Source organism: Diuraphis noxia, unplaced genomic scaffold (assembly GCF_037042655.1).
Source record: "Diuraphis noxia isolate RWA-SAM2 unplaced genomic scaffold, SU_Dnox_SAM2 contig0004, whole genome shotgun sequence".
Lineage (NCBI taxonomy): Eukaryota > Metazoa > Arthropoda > Insecta > Hemiptera > Aphididae > Diuraphis > Diuraphis noxia.
In genome coordinates, this window is record NW_028301714.1 from 7,830,755 (window position 1) to 7,851,783 (window position 21,029).

A 21,029-nucleotide genomic window follows, 5' to 3' on the forward strand; every position below is an offset into this window, starting at 1 on the left:
GTACTGTTTATTATATATATACACTACGTATGTACGTCACAGACTAAATCGAGGAGCACACGTATAATATTATGATGTACCTACACACAAGTATAACTATACGCTGGTTATCCGAGGACGGCTTGAGACATGATTTCGATGGTTCCAAACACCCTATAAATATAATAATACTTAATGAAAATTATATGTATTTTCTAGACGTCTCGTTTAGGTAGCTATACAATATATAAACCCATCCGACCGACGCGGCGTATGCATACAAAACGTTCAAAATTATAATTAAAAAACGAACTGTAAGTGTTTTTTTTTTTATTTTGTTAATTAATTTTCTTTATACAGAATATTATGTAATATTCGTGTGGCTTTATTTACCTACCTAAAGATATATTCTTTGAAGATCGTTACAACAGCTATATTAGAATACACCATTATATAAATATATATATATATGAAAAATTTACCTACATATATATAGTACCTTAATATCTTATATTATATTACCTATAGATAATCGTATAACGAGTTTCATATTTTCATCGTATCTATACAAAATGCCGTTAATAAAATTACTGAAGTTAAGTTAGTATGCATGTACATAATTATGGTCACCATTTCGATAAGTATTTTACATATAATTACGATAAATATTAAAAATCAATTTGTCATTTTTTTAAGATTTTTTAACGGCTTCTAGAGAAACACAATTTTTATACCCAGTATAATAATTCATAAATATATGCGTTGTTTATTGTAAGTTGTAACAAACTCAACAGTAGTACCTATAGGCTATAAGATTATCTATATAGTAACAAATAACAAATGTTACAGTGCTAAATCTATTTAGTTTTTCACACTCGAAATACAAGAAATATTTATTTAAATTCTCTGTAAGTTATTTATTATCTTTGATAGTTCTTAAATCTAAACTAAAATTAAATTCAATAAGTGTATACTGCAGGATAGGTATAGGTGCTGTAAAATTATTGTTATTTATTTAATGTAAGCGCATAAATAACAAAATTGGTACCTACCTGCTTATACATACAAAACAGTAAATATATCTATATAGTATGCATATTTATATAATTTATAACACGATATTTATACAAATTGAAATAGGTATATTTTAACATTTACCATTTACAATACCTCCAGTAGGTAATATAATTTAAACGACAAATATTATTTCAACATTTTTTAAGTATAATTATATTCTCTATTATTTACATTTTCCTTATGTGATTATAGATATATATATATGTGTGTGTATGTAAAATTTAAATTATATATTATGATGTACATATACACACTAAAACCGTTGAATAATAGGCTATTATGGTAGTATGCTCAGATAGCTCAAAAATATAACTATCAATATATACACAGAATTGACACTAATGTTATTATGTTTTACTAAGAAGGTATTTTGCATTATAGTCTATAGACTATAATAGAGAATAGACAATAATGAATATTTTATGAATTACTATTTTTGTTTGTATAATTAATTCATTGCCATTTTGTTAAGGCATTTAAATTATATTTCAAAAAACTGGTCATAAATATTAAATATATCTATTTATTAAAAATTTTCGATTTTATGTTGTTTTTCTATAATATATTATTTTTTTAACCAAACCACGACCAGGTACATCATCTGCAAGATGCAGCAGGCCAGCACATAATATGTTAAAATGATCAAATTAATATGATGTCTATAGAATATATTATGATTAAATTATTATATACATGTATATAATATACATAATATATAAATCAAACATATATCGGAACTAAATGACTGAAATATTAGCCTATTTATTCTAATATATTGGTATACAACATGAAACTTCAATGGGAGAATTTAAAATTGATATCTATTTCGTTAAAATATAGGTACCTAGTTATATTCAATAGGTACCTAACCAGAATATAAGTATTTTATACCATAGCGTCGTATGTATAAGCTTAGAAATAAAAATAAAATTCAGTGTATGTTTTTATGAGAAAAATCGTTTTTAATGACTTTTTACATTTTAAAAATATCAATTTATTTTTGATTTTAATCTTATTTGATAAGTTTTGATAGCTACAAAATAATAAATATAAACCTAAATCTCGGAAATATTTTTTATTCCAAATATAATAACAGGTAGTAAAAGTAAGTAAAAATAAGTATTAACTATTATGTGATGAGTATGTTTAATTAACATTTTTACTTATAGTCGCATACGGGTACATATATTATATTTGCCCATCATATTTAATCACTGTTTCGATATAATGCATACTGTAATGTTAAAGTAAGTAAAATTACTATACAATTATTATTTCTATCGTTGTTTAATTTTTCAAAAACTTTTTATTTTTTGTACCAAATAAAGTCCCTAGGTAATAAATATCCAGAAAAATTATAAAAAATAAGAATTATTTATGACTTTTTGCACATTTGTTGATAAAATACGTTACGCAAATATTTATCTAGTGGGTGGATATATTATATATATTATTAACACGCGAAAAAAAAACATTGGCTCACCCTGTACTCTGTAGGCATACGCGTAACGTGTATGTTATAACGATTGCGATTATTATAATCTACAGTTAGATGTTATCGTTATTGAAGTTAGTTATAATTTATTCGTATATCATATTACTCTGACAGATATATTAAGTCTTAAGTCTTACACTTTTAACTAAACTGCACGTAATGCCACTTGAACATTCACATTAAGAATGCATAAAATACATAACGAAATGTTATTATGCATTATATATATGCATACAATATATGTATTGAATAAGCTGGATATATTGATAAAAAAAAATTTACCCATCACGAAAATACTGTTGATTATACGTCTGATTGTCTGAATATATAGTTACTAATACATTAATACCTAATAATAAGTACTACTTATTAGGTATATTAATAAGAAGAAAATGGATGATTAAATATATACCTGTATATTTATATATATGCAATATGACCAATGATGTGCATGTACAGAGTAAATCATATAGGTATATCAATATCTATATATGCATTCGTAAATAACATAAGACATAACTAAAATACAAGCTTCGTTGACGTGGTATATGAACAAAATACGATTACTTTATTTGCATGTAAAGAAATACCTATAAACATTATAGGAAGGTACATTATGACATATTCCCACGGTACATTTTACGTTGCACGAACATTGACGTGTGCATATGAATTTAATTTTAAGTATATTTGGAATATAATTATAGTATACCTAATATGAGAATATGAGATGATCCTGACTTAGTATTCTGTAACTGATAGTATTATAGGTACCTTAATATATTATCTTCAAGTCGTATAGATACAGTACAAATATTGAACTTAATATAATGATTTGAAATTCTGATTTCAGGTCTCGGTCTCGTTTTATTGAACCGCTTCAGATACGAGTTGCCAATCTGCGAGTTATATCAGTTAGTAAACAAGTGTTGTACAATACTCGTAAATTGTTGCTTCTGTACCTAACAAATAGTGCTGGTATTATTCCGACGATTTTATATAATAAGTCAATATAAGATGTACGACAATATATACTATATACATATAAATAAAGTTATGAAATAATTTTGCAGCTTGAAAACTAAAAACAGCCGTCTGCAATAATTTATTTTAGCGAAACCGTTTTTATACACGTATAGGCATCTACTTATTTTTTAGATCTATATATTATTAATATTATTTTTTATTACTTATTTGTATAACTATACCAATGCAGTAACAAAATCTATTTCTTCTTCCTTTGTTGATCCAATACATGCCATCATGTCTGCATCAGGGAAAGTTAATTTGTTATATCATTAAATCCTTATGCCTATACCTATAAGTAAATATGTATACTTACATGCGCGTTAATATACATAATAAAAAGGTAGTAAATTGGAATATGTACGATATATATATAGGTAATATATATAATAAATTATAAACGAATAAAAAGAGGTACATATAATATGCGCATGCATCTCATTTTTGCATAATTACGCACTATATTCAATAAGAATTTTTTATTTAATATGCACTGTATAAAGTATAATATAAAGGCAAGGAAATTGCATAATATTTATAATTATAATTGAAACAAATTAATAAGTATACATTGTAAAACCTACACGAAAGCAACATAGTATGTGGGGGTCGTTAAAATTAAATTAAATTATTTAAAGTAATATTACACCTATATTATTATACTCGCTAACATTAATCATAAATGCATAAGGACACATGCCGCCTTTACTTATTAAACTATTACAGCGAAATTGCACCTTAGTATATAATAGGTACTTAGATGTAGAACCAATATAATTTAAACATCCAGCTTCCTTCCTTTCTTAGTTAATATGCCTCAATAGTGACATTTATTTTTTTAATAACTTTTAATTATAAATTATTTAATTTATTTTTAATATAATAAATGATTTAGTTCTTAGGTAGGCATTTGTAATGAACATTTTATGCATGATTTTAAAGTACAAAATAATTTATACATGTTGTCAAAATTTGACTTTGATCGCATATAAAAAAAATCGGCGATACACTGAACAAGGAACGCGTTTATAAAACTAAATTGTGACAAGATATGTAACTATTTTTGATACAATATTTTAATTGCAGATGTTGAGTTGTAAGAACAGAATGAGTCACCGTACCTTGTATTTAATTAACAAGCTTATTTTATCGATTAACAAACATTTTATACAATTATGAATTGAATACAACTAAGAAGTTTAAAATATTTCGATATCTAATATCTATAACTGAAAACTATTCAAACTATAAAATGATATCATGTCTAGAATATGATTTACGTTATTATTAAGAAAAAATTTCAAGTTTCTTCGATTATTTGTTTCTAAATTACAAAAAAATAAATTAATTAATCGATTTATTAGGAAACTAGTATTGGGGGAATCTTACTTTTTTCTCGATGTTTTTGATGGGTTAATAGTTGTTCCAAATTAAGTACTTTGGGTTTTATATTTTTGAATTTTAAATAGGTACTAACTATACTTAGCTATGTAGATATTATATATAGATATTATACTTTTAACAGAAACTCCTTCAATGTTAAATTTTTTTTTTTTTCTAAATGTAATGACTAACTTATTTAATAAAACACAACACTTAGGTAATTGTAAGCTTTTAATATATTAGTTTATTAACAGAAAACTAATTCGTGGGTGGGCGGGGGTGGTTTATAATTCATAGTTTAATTATTTACCCTTAATAGCTTAAAAAGATTACTAATAAAAAGTTATAAAATATCAGTAAAAAAGGTTTTTATATTAAATTTAGTGGAGCGGAGAGTTTAAACCACTTCTGTAGTCTGTATACGTGCCGACTATAAGAAGCAAATCATATATAGTAAAACGTTTAATGATTATTCTTTTTATGAAAGATTATATAGTATATGATTTTAGATTTACGATTACCTACATTATTATTATAGAATAATTTATAATTAACTGTTCTGAATGTTTTATGTATTTTAAAGTTAATCTGAACAATTATTACGGTAGTATGATAAATAATATTATTATAAACGTGCGTATATGATCGCAACTAAAATCCTAATATCAAATTAAAAACTTATTGTGTGTACCACAGACTATATAGTCTGTGTGTGTACTGCATATATATATATAATAAACTATGTTGGACGTTGGTATATACATAAGTATATAGTAGTGATATAGATATTATACCATACCAATTTGACTGATTTATATTTATTATTTATTATGTATGTGAAGCCACATAAATAAATCCTGGTGTGATCAAATTTGTAAAGAAATAATATTAAATATTATTAAAATCGCGGTTGTTCAATTTTTGGCTCTAATAAATAATATGTAAAAAACTTGTCAATTAGAAGAATTTGCTTCCGTGCGTGTTATTATCCCATTAACCATTATTTTTTTTAAATATTATAATGTATAAAAATGTATGAAACGGAAATTCCGCATATAATAATCACATGTATAAATCAAATTGTAATTTATTAATTCAGACGTTAAATAAATAAATTTTAGTTGATATTCTATAAATAAAATATTGTCAACACGTTTTATTATGTATAGTGCTTAAATAAATACATAATATACGGCTGGGTATCTTAATAATACCTACGCATATTCCCCTTATGCATGAAATAATTATTTATTGTTTATGTTTCTAAACTCTCAGTATACTTTTATCAAACAGTATTACAGAAATGTTATAAAATGACTGCCATATTAATAAAAATAAAATTATGATCATGCCACTCGTATTTATTAATTCAAATCAGAGAAAAAATAAGTACCTAACACTTCTGAAATAAAATAAATTATTATAAACAATAAAACAACTCGAAGTACCAGCTGTTATATTATAAGAAAATTCAATTTGAAATTTGACAAAATAATACTTAATTTACGAATTTTTATATTTTAATCATAAATTTGATTTTTTTTCAAGTATTGTTTACTCTGGAAAATGTACCAAATATTTCATAGAGAGATAATTTAATTTAAAAAAATCAATATAACTGTTCTACCAGCAATTTTTTCCTGCAACTATAATATTAATATTTGTGTTAGAACTCTTCTTAAAATGTTGTTCCTGAATCAGTATTGCGCCGGATTGTGATTCGTGGTTATAATGTTAATTATGTTATAATAGTGTGTTTAAAAACTGTATAATATGAGCTCACTTTTTGATAAGCTTCGAATATGTTACCTAGATATTGGAAGTAAGCCGGATTATTTGAATATAGCTAATGATACTTATACAATATTTTACTCAGAATGTGTATACATTAATATATTATACATTTATACGAGTTATGTAATTCGTTATGGCTTTATAGGTATAATAGCAGGTAAATAAGTTATAGCTGCTTATGAGTACCTTTATATTATATATTATTATAAATTAGCTATATATAAACCTAAATTAACGGACGATTGTACACTTCCGGGTCTACTCCGATATTATCTGAAGAGTACCTGTTTGTAAAAATTTTTCTGAGTCTAATAACTTCGTTTGTACATTACAATTGTTTCATTGTATAGTATTGTTTATTGTACAATAAAATAAACATTTAATAGAAATCAAGTATGTATAATTAATAGTTAATAATTAAATAATAATAATATAAATTTAATTATTTAGCTGTGAGCAATAGCCAATAATTATATATGAGTTACTAATAAAATTAAAAAACTGATTAGTTAAATGAAATATGCATTTTTATTTAATTTTCATAATATAATGAAGTCAAGTTCCTTCTATTATAAATTAAAGTAAATATTAAAAAAACCTATTTTTTTAGGTAAATATAATGATGATCCAGGGATGTTTACTAGTTTTAAAAATTAGGAAAGTTTACCACAGCCTCAATAAACAACAATAATTCATGCAAAAATGTAGTTCTAATAGTTTAATATCGTTATTAATGTATTATCAAACTTGTATTGTTTTGTAATACGAATACCTATAGGTTATAAGACGCCTGAAGTCAATATTTAAAATACAACAAATTTATTTCAATGAAAAAATCTATATTTTAAAGATATAGTGATTAAATTGTGGGAGGTAGATGAGGGGCTCAGTCTCCTACCTCTGATAACGATTAAAAAGTGTCCATTTTAACAAATTAGGATTAACATTATTCAGGGTTAAAAGAGGGATGAGTATGCTTATTACACATTCACTGTTTATACATTATATTTACATTAGACATTATGCATAAAGTTATATATGGAACGCTTATGACTATAGTGAAGACATTACTATACATTAGATTACTATTTGATTTTTTCCCACTTCAAGCCCCATTTAAGAAAATGTACCTCATCTATTTTTTCAATTTTTTTAATCTATTATGTCGGATGATCCTGCCGCAACACCGTTAATGTAGTAGATTAAAAATGAAATCACCGACAGGTACATTATTTAATAGTGCGAGTATATATTTTATATTTATGTAAGAAAAATATACACATAATAACCATCAAGGCAGGCAGGTTAGGCCATTATTAATAAAACGGTGATAGGTATCTCATATATTTAATACTTGTTTACTTACACACGCTTACACATACGATACATACAACATACGTAGAATTGTAGAATATATTTTATAGGCACTTAATATGTACCAAACTGAAAATATTGACTGCAAATATTGATTTGCTCAAATATCGTTTTGAATAGTCTGGTATAGACACGTAGGTATAGTTTGTAGTATGTTAATACATAAATTTGTCAATACTTGGTCGATAGGTATATTCTGCAAATAACCATTAACATTGGTATATTTATTATAAGGACTAGTTTTCAGGCTATTGCGCAATGCGTGACATTAAAACATGAATTACTTATACAAGCGTATGCATTTTCAGAGTAGGTAAGCCATTATACTGCAGTAAGGTGTTCAAATTATTTGATTAAATGTTTAAACATAGAAATATAGAATGTTAATATTAGACAATTATTTCGAATACATAGGCATTTAATAATTATTAATAATAATCATAATAATATGTGTGATAAATGAGAAGTTTTACCAATTTACCATGAAGTTCGTTCTAAATGTGCTATTAAACATTTTGAAGAAGTCGACGGCGATAAAAGGTTGGATGTTACGGAAGAAAACTTTAAAGTTTGAGTTTTCTTACCAGTAATTGATACAGTTATTTTTCAACTTTCTATTAGATTTCACGGATTAAAAGAAATAACTGAAAACTAGTGAAAACCTCGATTTTTTACAACCATCTATATTAGTTAATTTATCTTAGAATGACTTAATTAAAGGTTAGAAAGATGGTTTTAAAAACTGAACCTTATTAAAAATTACATAAGAAATTTAATATAAATCAATATTGATTATCAAACATTGCCATTTTGAATACTGAAAAAAAATAAACTAAATGATTAAATATAAGTAAAATAATAGAAAATGTTGCCAACTTAAAAGTTAGAAAAGCTAAGTTTTGTTAGCATGTACATGTATTAATTTTTTTTTATGAATTAAAGAATCTACTTACTTATGATATTGTTAGTATAATTTATATATAATTTGTTTAATCCATGCAATAAAATATAAATAGGTGTATAAAGGAAATAATACATTGTAGCCTTGTAGGGCAACAAATAATTTTTGTAAATAGGGCACCATAAGGTGTAGTTGCGCCACTGCTGGGCGGTGATACTATTCTCAAGTCTATTGTTACTAGAGATGAATTTTAATCAACACAATGATGCGAAATCGAGATTGTCAATGTTTATGACGATCTGAAGAGTGAGCGATCGTCTATTTTGATTGACGAGTGACGACATTGTGAAAAAGTCAAGAATGTGGTCCGTGATGATCGCAGATTGACTCTGGAGGAACTTTCTGCTATATGTTTCCGCCACCGTCGAGGGCCCTGCTTCACAAAACAATCACAGAAACACTTGGATTTCATGAACTGTGCGCCAGATAGGTCTCTAAACAGCTTACTGAATACATTATTTTGAATCTAGTGCAAACCTCCAGAGAGTTTTTGGAACGCTATGAACTGGACGGTGATAATTGTTTCAAGTGTATTATTATTACTGGAGATGAAATTTAATACTTTAATAGACACAGTGATGCGAAATCGAGAATATTATGTACGTATACTACGTGTCAGTACGAGAATTGAACAAAATTTGATCATATTTCTTTAATTTAGTATATACTTTGGGAAGGCGATGCAGTGGGATTATTCTCCAAAATCACATCTGGCTTGAGCGCTACCATATTTTAAATTCAATGGACCAAGTACACACTTTTTAAATTGGACTATCCTCTCCTATGTATGTCTTCTTGTCTACATTCAAACTATCATTTGCACTGAGTGACCTGTCGTATATATCACATGGATACTGTATCTTGTCCACGTACGTTTTCTGGCAATACACGTGATATCGTTCATTTAAATTTTTTTTCTGTAGTTGTAAATTTAACCGTTAATGACGTACACTGATTAAATTGTAATTAATTCTGGAGTTATTAATTTATGAACGTAATAATTATCTTTACTACATCTACTAAACATATATGTTTGGTTGTAAAATTATATGATCATAAAACTTATTTGATTTTGGTTGATTAAAGCTTGATGTTATTCGCAATTTTTTGAACTAGAATTTGTTTTGCTACCATTTAAACTGCTATAATTGAAAAAAAATTTTGTAAACTTTATTGTATGCTTAGTTAGTAGTGTTAGTACCCATCATATTTTAAAACGTATGTGAACAAATTCTAAATGTTTTTAGTGCATATTTTGATAGATTATCGAAAATCAAGTATTTAGGTAAATATTTTCATGAATCAAGTTATAATTTATATTAAATATGAATGAAGAATGAAATTTCAAATTTGTACTGGTTGTTTAATTTTTTTATCTATACATATATATAAACATTTAACATATTCATAAAGTATTCAAATATGTTTTAAATGTTAAGTTCTCAAATGAATATTAAAAAAAAAAGATAATAAGTTACTTTTCTTATTAAATCATGTACCCCCGTTGCCCTCATTAATAATTTAACAAACTGCTGTACTTGAATACTTCGAAAAGTATCTTTTACAAGACTGTAATAAAATAACATAAATATAATCAACAATATTATACAGCTTTTCAACTTGATAACACTTAAGAGGGTGTCAATGCAATTCTCTTTTTTCTCTCCATGACGACTTAACCAACGCACAACATAGCAAATTTTATGTTCACTAAAATCATAATAATTATTTCTAAAATTGAAATGACTTCTTTTAAAATTTAAAGGTATCCATGATTATCATTTAGAGCATCTCAAAGGCTTAATTTTAAAGTGGGTTATTATGAATATTTTAAAATATTCATACTTCGCTTTAAAATTATAAAAGTATATAATAAAAAGCCTATGATATGCTCCAGATAATAATCTGACCATTCATTTCACTCTAATTTTAGAAATTATTATCGTTATTGTAAACGAAAAGTTTGCTTTATTGTGCGTGAGTTAGAAAAATAAAAATGCGTCAACATCCTCTTATTCTAACCTAACCTTTTTTTATTCTATTTAATAAGTAGAAAGCTTTATCTATTAACTTGGTTTATAGACTATATAGTTTCAGGTTTCAGCCAAAGGTTCGCGTGACCTTTGAAATTCAAAATCATTTCCTACACGTTTGGTATTGTCAACATAACTATTCCAATATTCCCCCTTTTCCCACCTAACCAAACCTACCCCTCTCTCATCCTATCACTCTCTAACACTCTACCACTCTCTCTCACCCTATCACTCTCTACCCCCCCCCCCCTATCTCTCTCTATTTTCATATTATTTATTTTTAGTCTAAAATATAAAGTTAAGCCACAAAATAATAGGTATGAATACGGTAATAAGCATAGTATTTAATGAATCTTGACTTATTAAAATATTTTGAAAATAAAAAACAAACGTGTCGTTTTCTAATCAGTGTGTACATCATAGTAAAGGGTGTTATGGACTTATACCTATTATGATCATCATGGATAATATTGTCAACACGTTTTTCTAACTTACAAAAATTATACAATTTTGAGTATAAAAATTAAAAGCCATATTAGAGCTTTGGCGCTGATCGTATTTACGATGCGCGACGGTTATTGACTTGTCAATTGTTACTAAGCTGCGGCGCGCGGCGCAAGGACTAAATCGGAAATAGTTCTGATTATACATAATATTATAACGGGCGGTGTATAACCTTCAAGGTTATTTTTCATATATTGATGAGTGTTATTCCATACGGCGACGTTGATGGTTAATGACCATGGCTAATGAGTCACGATTTATCCATCGACGGGCTATCCTGATTATTGATGCAATAAATTTAAATAACTACTTATAGTATTTCACGTGTCTATTCCATATATGTATTTTCAATAAATATATAAATTAGTGTTAAATATATGAGATATTATACCAAAAACACCGTTGTGATGCGAGCATTAAAATATTAATCATTAGCTTTATTATATATTTATACATACTTAGGTATCACATTTACATCATATTATTATAATTTATAGCATTATATTTTATTGTAATTCGCTTGTTGTTTCGTGGCTGAACAGAGGGAAAAAATGTAATTTGTACGGTTTATCGAAGAAATAATATACATAGTATAGGTGTTTACCAGCCATTATATACTGGATACGATTTAAATATTTAAATATCTACCAAAATATAATAAACATGTATTAGGTAGGTATCTTTAAAATTACTCCGCGTCTTTGTTTTAATCGGTTGTATTTCGGCGGTATAAATCAGGTGATGGATCGTAAAAACTGTTTAAATCGATTAATTCCCAACGATACCTCATTTCATTACATTCAAAGCTGTATAGGTATTAAAGTGTATATAACTATTATATCTATCTCTAGATATATATGAAGCGCGCAGTGCAATTCAGAAAGCGTGTGCTATAGAGGTTATTATTTTTATTTAATAACCTGTTTGGCGTTTTCTCTCTCTCTCACTCTAGTCTTTGGAAATCTCATATAGTTAACGGCATTTGAACGAATGGGCGTAAACATTAAATTACACAATGTCGTCGAAGAGCTGCATGTCTTCAGTTTTCTTCACTTCTGCCTATGATATTATAACTAGCACATTTAAGATTTAACATACCTAGCTGCAGTATATTAAGCATATTAGGTACCTACCACGAAACAATAGACATAATATACTATAATACGATAAGAATATTAAATATTAAATATCAGTTAGGTACTTTACTTTGCCACTTTGGGCGGGGAAGTGGACATAATACTACATTTTTAGTAAAAACTAAAAATATGTTAACCTCATATAGTATTGTAATCCCTCTAAACTCCTGCAAGTATCACAATTATTTATTGTATATGTATAGTTGTAGCTTATGGTAGTACAGGTTAATATTAAATTATGTTAATTACAATAAAGCTAGGTACAGTTTAGAAAACCTAGATCTAATTTCCGGCAAAGTCTTTTGGAAATATCATCAATAATTATAGTATAATAATTCCATCGGGATCAATTTTTATGTATTTTTTTAACATGCATACAGCTAAAATGTTCAAATCACTTAAGTACCTGTTTTTTGGACTCTAAAAGATTTTAAGTTTGAATTGTCATTATAATATATTATCTAGTTGGTTGATAACAATATTAATATTAAAAAAAGATTGAGAGAGGATTTATCGAGTTATAATTACGCCCATATGTACAATATTCTTATTGCAATAACATGTTATTACCAAACCACCATGACATAGCAATGATAAAAAATAGTAAAAATATATTTTAAGCAGTGATTTTTAACAATTCGGAATATTTTATCAGGTAATTACCAACAGTAGTGTTTTAATAACTGTAATTTTTGATAAATTTGACCACTGTTTTTACATGTTATTCTATTAAAAATATAAATATCAAAAACACGATCAATATTTTCCATTGTAAAATATTTTCTAGGACGTAAGTAGTCGCATCAACGAATATTTAAACATAAACATGAGTATACACCTATATCATTATTATTTTGGATCATCAGAACGGGTTTTCGTTTAATACTTAAATACTTTAATATTCATACCAAACACAATCGGTGTTTACAATTTTTAAGAATTTATAAAGAGATCCCGGGTTTATTAGCGAACCAGATTTTAATTCCATTCCCTAAGGTCTTAATAGTACATAACCATCTATGTAAGTTCAGAGGTATTATTTTAAAGTATTAATGTGAATTAAAACTGAGTTATACACAAGCCAATATTCAAATGTGCGTAAACACCGGAATAAAATATTTAAACGGAAAATATTTTTTATTACGAAACTATCAATTACCTGAATTAAGAATATCAAATCACTAGCCGACAAGTATTATTAAGACGTTGAATGCTATTATTAGTACTCCACATTCTTTTAAAATAAAAGTTAAAGCGTTATGAAAAATTTAACCTCTGTCAAAATATTATATATTGTAATACCTATACCTGCTGACTTATTATAAAAAAATATATAGGTATATAAAAAATTAGGTAGGAGGTAAGTGGTCAAACGTATGTTAATGTTTTTTTAGTTTTCTTTTATAAACTACAGTTTTTTATAAATTATACTACCGGGTTAATAAATATATTTTACATTATATCATGTATAATAAGACTTAAAAGCTGTTGATTACTAGCTGCATGGATATTGCTTGCAGTACCTATCGAAAACCAAAACACCTTTTAATGATAGTGTTATAAATAGTTTGGAATTGTACAGTTTACGCTAATAAGTATAGAAAAATTATAATAACTAAATTCATTTCGGAATAAAGAAATTTAAAAAATCGAGCTGAATTGCAATAATACTATACAGTAATTAGTTTAGGTATATTAATATACTACATATACTAAGGGACCTTTCAGCATATCCATTAAAATGGCTTACTTGACAACTATTGTAAGACAGACAAGGAGAGCGAGAGCAGTGCTAAATTCACACTTGTCCATCTTTTTAATTCTATAAAATATTAAACTTATTAGTTCACATGATACACATTACACAATATAGGAAATACGTATAATACTATATTATGTGTGAACTATAACCATATTGTAGAATTTTCAAAATTGATTAGGATTTGTAGGTATTTTATAAGTTCTTTTAATAATATTCTATTGTTTGATAAATTGATTGCAACGCTATAGCTTCATCCATATTAATAAAGCGTAAGAATTCCTTTGTTTTAATTTTAATACTTGTCGTGGAAAATAAACTTTGTATTTGACTTAGTAAATAAATAATTTTTAGAGTAGGTACCGATTAGTATTTAAACCCAACATTTAGGGGCGGTTCGTATATACCCCAGACCCAGATGTGAAGTTTCCTTATATAATACCTTTATGTTTAATATAGGACTTACCACTTTAGTATCTTATTTCATTAGTATTTACCACTAAAGTACTTAAATTTATACACCAACAGTTATATACCATCCGGGATAAAGTTTTAACTATAGCGAGGTACTGGAATGTTCGAGAACAAGGTTCTCGAACATTAAATTATTTGTTGTTAGTAAATAATCACTATCTAATAGGAAGGTATTTACCAAAGTAGTAATATTGTGTAACATTATAGAAAAATCTGTGAATTGCTGTGCTGATAAAAATTTTTTTTATAGAAATCGATATAGGTACTAGGCATATGCTTTGTCCAAGGACAATGTACATAGAAATATAGGTTACACTGGTGTCAAAACAAATGTTTGTTGACAAATAATAAATACATTTTTTTTTGGTTTTTAGTAAATATTATCACAATATATTTGTTATCTGAGACTTTTGAGTTATCCAATCGTAAACATTATATGAAAATACAAATGTTATACAGTATATATGACTGATATAAGATTATCATTTGGCATCAGCAATCGGTTTTCATTCGAACGATCTAGATTTGGACTCGGGTCCTGGCACCGAATGCAGTGAACCGATAATTTTGACCGAACAAAAAATGTCTGGGCTTCAATAACTCAATAAGTAAAGTATATAATATATATATAACGTTTTTATATATTAGATTCTGAGCGGAGCGTTGAATGTATTGATTTTACCATGATGTGTGTTTTTTTTTTTTTTTTTTTTTGTGTCTGTCATCACGCTTTGGGGCAGTAAAAATGCTTCGATTTTTGACTTCAGTACCTCGTTCGATCAGAAAGTGAATCTAGTTGGTACTTTGGGGGGTCAAAAGTAAAAAATTCTTAATACTTTTCTAAATAATTGAGAAAAACAAACTAAAAATTAAGGGAAAAACGGGAAATTTTACGCACACTCATTTTTCGACAAAATCGATTTTGGTTTTTGATGTAACTTTAAAACAAATGACCATAGATACATGAAATTTTCACCTAATGTTTATATAAGTATATTCTATCCTCCATGCAATTTTCAAAAAATTTCGACTTAAGTTTAACTATTCATAGGCATTTGAAATTTTCGATCATTATTAGTTTTTTTAAAATTAATATCGATAAAAATGTATTTGTTAGGCAGAAAAGCTTGAAAATTTAATACAAGGCCCCTAACATATTTTTACAATAGCAGTTGCAAAATTAAAGGAATACATAGTCACAATTTTTTTTTAAGCATTCAAAGTTTGAGTTTTGACAACATATTATGTAAAAATCACGAAAATACAGAAATTATTTTAAGCTAGAAATTCATAAAAAATTTTCTTTTTATATCTAAGATTTGAAAATTTAATACAAGGCTCATAATATATTTTTACAATAAAAATTGAAAAATAAAATAAAATTTTTTTTTTACAAGCATTCAAAGTTTGAGTTTTGACAAATATTATGTAAAAATCACGAAAATACAGAAATTATTTTAAGCTAGAAATTCATAAAAAATTTTCTTTTTAAAACTAAGATTTGAAAATTTTTAATAATCTATAATATATCCTAGACAGATAAACCCTCTTCGCTCAGAATCGTTTTTCGTATACAATGATATAATATCATTGGATTCAAATTTAATTCCATCCATTACAGTAACCCACTTGTAACCTACTGTACAGCAGAGCGACATACACGACTTACCCGCTTTTTTTATAATGATATGCCACTAGTTAAATTCATCTCATCAAGTATCCAAGAACTTATTAAGGGCAGTACCTTCAGAACTTGAATAGTAACGAATACTAATAGTAATGAATACTAACGTAAATAATCTTCATTAATCATAATTATAATAAGTTAATAATATTCAATTGTATTCTTCTTTAATAAATTATAATTAATACATGCTTTATATATAATTAATTAATTCAATCTCTTTATTATAATGTACATATATAGCTATGTGGCTATGTATCTACAAGATTTATGTAAATTTGTTAAATTATAATTTACATATAATTTTTAAGGCTGATCCGAGACCCGAGTTCCGTCACAAATATAAAAATGTAATTTAAAGATATAATAGTTCCATCTCGGTTTTTTTAAATGGATGTTATTAATTCCGTTTCGTGTCAAATCGAATTTAACACTGTAACATTATCTATAGAAATAAAGATAATATTTATAGATTTTTGGTTGCTTGGTTAGTTAATAAAAATAGAAATTTTTTTTTAAATATTATGATATTTACTATAGTTTTATATATTTTTTTGTTAGACTAAAAATGTTAATAATAAAAAATACAGTTATAAGTTAGCCGCATAGTAACGAGACATCATCTTCACATATTCAGCTCTCGTACTTAATAGTGTTTTCATTGCATTTTTGAATAATTTTTTCAATTTTTTTTTTCGATTTGATGTTTTGAAATTTATAAGGTTCATGCGTAATCTTAATTTTAATACAATTTTCAGATTGTAACTCTAATATTTTTATCAATAAAGTTATAAATATGAGGATGAAGTGTATATAAAAGCTTTTATTAAAATGATTGTAGAAAAGTTCACAGGCATAGTTGTCCGTGTTAATGTTGCGGAAGCTGATTCCAAAATATTCAGAAGAAAATCAGCAAATAAAACATACGTGTTTAAAATATAGCAAGAAAATTGTCCAAGTCGATCATATTCATGACATTGAAGCCATTAATTCATAGTTTTAGCAAACATTTTACTATGGGCGAAATTTACTAGGTATATCCATTTTAAGCCCCGAACAATCCTGGACGCAATTTACTATAGTATTTTTACTACCTGCTTAATGTGGGCGCAATCTACAAGCACCCATAGTTAGGTTTAAATGCATTTTTAATTATTTAAGTTTTTTCTGGTACGACAAAAACGGTTAAAAACTATTGAAACATAAAAATACATAATGTTCTCGTATAATGATGAATAGCACAAAACATGGGTTTATGGAACGCGAATAACCTATGAACATTATTATAACAAGTTTTAACATTCCCAAGTTCGTTTTGTTGGAACGCACATTTTATGTACATCACGAAGTAACCATTAACAACAAATTATCGCAGAAAAGTAATCCACGCGCGTATCTATATTATTATTGTATGTATGTATATTGTATATAATGTAGGTAATGTAATTTTTTTTAAACGGTTTTCGACATTTTTGTGAAACTACTTTATATAACTATATCTAAGATTCTCTATATTATAACCCTTGACATCATATTATCAAATAGTTTATCGAATCCTTTCTCCGCATAAACCTAGTACTCGCACAGGTCTAATACTGCTGACTTTGTAGAATGTTTTAAATACCACCGAGTAAAATCAAATTACGCATAACTTCAACATACATACATTACTATTCACATTTATATTATACATGTTATAAATGAAACAAACGTGTATAGAATAAGTGTATAGGTAGGTATTATACCATACATATTTTTCCATCGTCATTATTATTATTATTTCAGAAAGATACTTGTATAATATTTAAGTCCCGACGGATGGGACCGCCTTTATGATGAGATTTAACTTTTAATTAAAATTAAACGCATAGCACCACAAAAATATGCAGAGCGCTGTTCACAACCTGAAATCGCGGGACTGGTTCGACTATAATAGTAATAATAATCATAATAAATAATAATAGGTAGGTAATAATAATTTTTTCCTTCAAAGTTGAATTACGCGGTTACGCGCACTCCACGGCTCACGATGCGATGTTATCATTGGGTTTTCACGGTTGTTATAGGTATATATTAGGTACCTAGGTAACAGGTATACAACACGGTTACAGTTAGACCGTATATAGAACCATTACCTACGACTGACGCAAATTGTGCTCAGTGTGCAGATTATCCGTCGCTAATACTATAGGTATCCGACAACGACAACGACCACTTAAATATAACATAATATATAATATTATAATGATTTCTACACTAACATACTACAACGTGAGCCGGTAAACGTCATAAACAATAATACTTTGAACAGAATTAACTCGCAGATTATAAGAAAACCAATGCAGTTTGTTGTAAGCAAGTGCACAACTAGTTTAATTTTTTTTTTTGAGGCAGTACCGCAGGGGTCAAGGACTTTCTGGCGTTGTTGTTTTGGCACTGCCGTTTCGGCGATATGATGTGTTTTAGACGTTGCCGATTTGGGAATAAAGGAAAACAATTTTTCTGCTGGTATAGAAGTAGATTAAAAAAGTGAGTAGGTATATATTTTATAAAGGTAGTAAAAACTAATAAATTATAGACGATTGGAAAATGGTTATAATACGGACTACGGTATAAATAAGTTACTGATATAATAAATAAACTTTTTTACTTGATCTCAAACAATATGAATTTTTTTTTTTTGTTTTTAACTACATCAGGACTTTTTAGCTTCTGAGCGGAGGGATAAATGTATTCATTTTAAAATTATGAGTGGTTTTTTATTTAGTTTTTTATTTTTTATTTTGTGAACACGAATAGTACTTCGATTTTCAACTTTAGTAGCTTTTCCGGTTAGGAAGTGAATTTAGTTGGTGCATTGGGGAGGTCAAATTTTTAAATTCTTAGTCAAAAGCACTGGGAAAAACAAAAAAAAAAAAAAAAATTAAGGAAAAGCGGGAATTTTTACGCAAAATCAATTATTGAAAAAATCTCATTTACATATTGGTGTAACTCCAAAATGAATTATCTCAGACACGTGCAATTTTCATCGAATGTTTATACTGGAATTTTGTAGACGTGATAAAATTTTCAAAATACTTCTAAATTTTTTAAGTTATTTTGTTATTTATAGATATTTTAAATTTTCCATTTATTCTATGTCAATAAAATGTATTCATTGAGTCAAAAAACTTGAAAATTGAATACAATAGGTTCCACATAAGTTGTTAAATCTACGGCAAAAAAAATCTAAAATCTATACAAACACAGTTTTTTTTTAATTGTTATTTTAAGTTAAAATTTGATAATTTATCATTCAATTCAAATTTAATACCGTCCATTACAGCAACCCACTAACCTACTGTGCAGCAGAGCGACATACTCTTGTCGCTTTTTTTATATTTACCTACTTATAATATTTCATTAAAATAGTAATATTTATGATCTATGTACCTACACATTACACATTATTTATTATATACCAAAAATAATTTTCATCATAGCCATTTAATATTTTTATTTTTGCATTTTTTCCAAATTAAATTATCTGAATAATTTTATAATTATTTTCGCAAATTTTGAAATGTTGGCGGAACACTTTAATCTAGTTCACAGAGCACTGGTGTTCCGCGGAACACCGGTTAAGAACCACTGGAATATATCCTAGAATCCTATAGATATATGCATGCGACCTTGGATTTACTTAATATAATTTAATATACCTTATAGGTCCCATATGTTATATCCTACACATAAATCATAATTTATATAGTGAGAAAAAACCATAGACATATAAATATAAATATATTTATATGTCTATGGAAAAAACCCGTTGTATATAGCAGTGGCCCAGTGACGTGACGAAAGGCTATATTTGAGGCACCTGCCTCAGTTTGAGGGGTGGTGGGTGTCCTCAAAGATCATCTGATGTGTTAAAAAAGCATTATTATTTAAATGAATAAATATATTTTATCTTAAAAATTTTTTTTTATGTTTTTTGTGATGGGTGGGGTGGGTGGTGAGTTTGAAAATATAATTGTGCCTCATAACAGTCATAACTTAATAAGTTCGCCACGTCACTGCGTTGTAGAACTTCAAACCAAATAAAAAATTATACTTACCCATTATTATCAGTAAACAGATTTATTTTTTACCTTATGTTAATTTTGAAAGTATCATCAATGGATAGTGGTTCCTTTTCTCAAACTATATAACTTATATTCTATTATTTTCTTAACTCATATTCATATATAATTATTTTGTTTGTACATTTTCTCTTTAAAATAAAAATAAAAACTTGATAAGATTTTTATCGTTATCACTCTCTTGTCATCTATCTATAGACGTGAAAAAGGCGTAGATAATGTGTGG